Genomic DNA, 3,911 nt, shown 5'->3' with positions numbered 1-3,911 from the left:
TTTGAATAAAGGGAGAGGCCACAAGGCATTGCCCTGGGGTCTCTCCATCCAATTCTTGGAGGATGCAGCCTCCTTTTTATCCTAAATTCACAGCCACATGTCCCTCTCTCTTTCCCCACTGGCTGAGCTACTTGAGTGCTACAGACTTCCCGGAATGCCTAAGATTCCCCTGTAATGTACAACCCTTCCTCTTAACTTTTAATTCTCATGGAATTTATAGTGTTCCCCCACTGTGTCTTTCATCTTTCAATATCCAGTTTCATTTACCAACAAACCTACAGTTTGTTTGTAAAGGCAAATATCTTTTTCCATTCATCAACCAGTGGACTCCATCCCATTGCTTCTTTTATCTCTCAGTGCTAGTTTCATCTATCAGCACACCCACAGCTGGTTTGGAAAGACAAACCCAGCATTCCTCTCAGAAATGTAGACACCCTCCCTCCAAATTTCTATACTTTTGGAATCCAGGCGCTCTCAGGCAGAGATCTGGGGATAGGTGTAACAGTTCTTTACTAGTACATAGAACAAGGCAAACAAACAAACAATAACTACGGCGTTAACAACAAATCAGAACCAGGGGCCCCGTGACAGCTTTCTCGGCTGAGACGGGAAGGGATGGAGGAGAGGCTTTGCTTCACAAACCCCCTCGGGCGGGCAGTGCCGGTGCTCCTGCAGGGCTCTGAGCAACACTCAGCTGGAACGGCCGGGATGAGCGGAGATCCCGGGCCGGTGGCTGAGGGCTATCAGCAGCTCTGCAGCGGTGGCTGGCACTGCCACACGTCCCGGCAGGACAGGGGTGCGAGGCCACCAACGAAGAGGGAAGAAGCAGCAGCAGCTCTGTCTGGGTGATGGCAAATTCCCTTCTCCTCACCGCAACATCTCCGAGAGAGAGAGAGTGTCCTGCTCTCCAGCCCAAGAAGCCAGCCAGCCCCCAGCTGTCCCCAGCCTCTTTTTTTCTTGCCCCCTTCCCCCCTGGACCCAGCCAAACTCTTTGTGCTTCTCAGGCACCCAAAAACTAGGAGCCATCAGGTTTTCCCCACAGCTAATGGGCAAAATATTCCATAGGTGAGAAGGAAAAAAAGGAAGGACACCCAACCCCCAAGCAAAGGGTAACTTTTCTAAGACTTTCTAATACATTCCCAATGATTTTAACCTTCTGAACAAGTTCCTTTGCATCACAGGTTCGCCAAGATGTGAGAACCCTGAGCTTCTGTAACATAACATAGCCTCGTCTTCTGCAGTGACATGACAATCTGGGTGAAAGAGGAGTGAGGTGCCTGATCACTCTCTGCATGTGAAAGCTCAGATCGCAATTCCCAGGTGTCAGTGGCTGGGCTGAGGAGCCAGGTCATGGCAGGACTCCAGACCTCAGCATCTTCAGCCACAAAGGGCAAGTGCTGCCTGATCAGAAATCTGCACTGCACCACAGTTTTGCACTGGAGCAACCAAAGCTGTTGGCAGAGCTGTTTCTCCTAGCAGAGCTGGGCAGTGCTTTTGAGCCAGTAACCACAACCGGTGGGAGAACAAAGGGGCCTTTTCTGCCTCTCATGGACGCGCTAGGGACACCTTCAGGGCAGAGCCTGGGCCCCCCCAAAGCAAAGCAGAGGGAAACGGTTGAAGAAGGCTTCCTTTCAAGCCTTGCTGGCTCTGGGCAGAGAAGGGACGCAAGTGACAGCACGAGCAGCAGGGCCCGATGCCGCTCGGTGCCTGCGGGGAGGGGCGGAGCAGCCGCCAGGGGGCGCCCGGGGCGGGGCGGGGCCCCTCTGTGAGGGGGGAGAGCCTCGGGCAGCTGCGGAGCAGCGCCAAGCCACAGACGGGCCCGGCCGTCCGTCTGTCCGGCCGTCCGCCCGCCCGCAACAGCGGCAGAGCTACGCACAGCGCCAGGGCAGCGCCCAGCTTCAGCGCAGCCTGACGAGCAAGGGAATCTTCCCGTGGAGGGCAGGCTGCAGGGCGCCTGATTGCCAGGCCTGCGCTGAGCCGGCACGGCCTGAGCCGGCTCGGCACAAAGCCTCCTCCAGCACCACTGCAGGCTCCTCTGCAGGCTCCCTGCAATGCCTTCGCTGACAGGGTCCAATCAGCCAGGCTGGACAGCTGCTGTCCAAACTGAAAAAAGACAAGACCCAAACCAGAAGGGAAGCATTGCTGCTTCCCAGGCTGAGCTCCTCACGGGCGGAGGAAGGATTCCTCTGCTTCCCAGAAAGATGCAGAAACGGGACATCAGGCCACTAGGTGCCCCTTACCTTTGTGGCCAGCACCTTGCCATTGCAGGCCAAGGTAGCTCACAAGCATATTTACCTCTTTACATCCACAGTCTTCAGCTTGTTGGGATTTTCCCCCCGAGAGCAGCCTGGGAATGCTGCTTGCTGTCACAGGGCTTCTTCCTTGCAGCAAACTCCAAAGACTCACTTGGCTACCTCCTTTCCAAAACATGGCCCGGGTCAATTTTCCAAATGATGAGCAGTGGAAGCTGTTCCTCAGCAAATGCCGGTCCTGCTAAGAAATGCTGATTCCAGTGGGATTTAGGTGGAAGCGGTGCTCTCCAGAGCACTGAAGTTCAGCGTTTCAGCACCAGGACGAGAGCGGGCAGCTTGGCAGGCCTCCAGCATCTCAAGCACTCAGCTGCTTTGCAAATTCCTCTGCTTCCAGAAGCCATGGGCTGAACTCCTGCTCTTGACCTGCAAGCCTTCTCCTGTTTCCCGTGGCACTGGCGCCTCTTTGCTCCTTCGTGTGGCACGTTACAAGGAGGTCCAGAATGAAATGGCGGAGAATTCCACAGAACATGCACTTTGTATTGTTTCCCTGCTTGGTGCTTGCAGCTGTCCCCAGCAGACATGGAGTCTGCAGTTCTGTGAGCTATGCGGTCCAGCAAAGAAAAGACCAAGTCAGCTCAGGAAAGCCAGGATCAATCTATGCAGCTTCTGCAGACCAGAAATTGGAGTGAAGCAAATGACCGAAAAATGCAGTATACTATGCAGCACATATCCACCATGGGCAGCGTTGTAAACAAGGTCGATCACTTGTCCTTTCAAAAGTAAACTCGTTTATTTAAAAAACCCCAAGAACGGCTGAAGGCGAGGCCCTGGGATAAGCCCAGCAGCCTGCACCACCAAACTGGCTAACAAGCAACCTGGTACAGCCTGCATACCACCGCGGCTGTGTGCTCCTCAGGACTCGAGTTCCCTCGGAAGACCCTGGTGCTGGGCACCCCGGGGGTTTGAAAGTCTCTCACAGTGTGGGATTGGTGCGTTTTTCAATCCGCACTGTGATTGGTCTAAATATGGTCCGTTGATTGGTCGTTAAGATCGTGCAACCTCCACCAATCATTTTTGAAACTCGACACTCCATTGGTCCGTTCCTTCCACCAATGAGGATCTAGAATGTTCCATTCTGTTCTGTCTTCATTACCCTCATCGCCCACTCCAGCGTTCAAAAGCGGCCAGCACATGTTTCTGTACAGCCGTACAATCACACACAACAAGCAAACATCATTAGAACTTTTACTTTCTTAACCGACCAGAGAATTGCGTGATTTATAACAGGCAGGAGAGAGATTTCCAAGCCACATCCATGGAGGAATCTGACCTCGCAGGTTTCCCACAAGCCAAAGGCAGTGGGTTTTTGCAAAGCTCCGTGCTGGACAGAGCTCTTTGTCAAGTGAAGGGCTGACCTGGGAGCCGGTGGGAGTGGAAATGCACCCGTGGGTGCACCCACACTGTGAGGGCTGCTCCAAGGGCATCCCCTGCCACGCACAGGACATGGGCACTGCCATACTGTCCCTGCCATACTGACAACACAAATGCTGCTCCAGTGTCATGCAAACACCTCTGGCTAGTTTGTTACTTGGCACTGTTTCCCCACTATGCTATCCTTGTTCCTTCAGCGAGCCTACAGTGTGCTGGTCGATGTTAGCC

The sequence above is a fragment of the Cyanistes caeruleus genome, chromosome Z (genome assembly GCF_971803275.1).
Source record: "Cyanistes caeruleus chromosome Z, bCyaCae1.hap1.1, whole genome shotgun sequence".
Lineage (NCBI taxonomy): Eukaryota > Metazoa > Chordata > Aves > Passeriformes > Paridae > Cyanistes > Cyanistes caeruleus.
The sequence above is the reverse complement of the archived record's forward strand: the minus strand, read 5'-3'. Positions refer to the sequence as shown.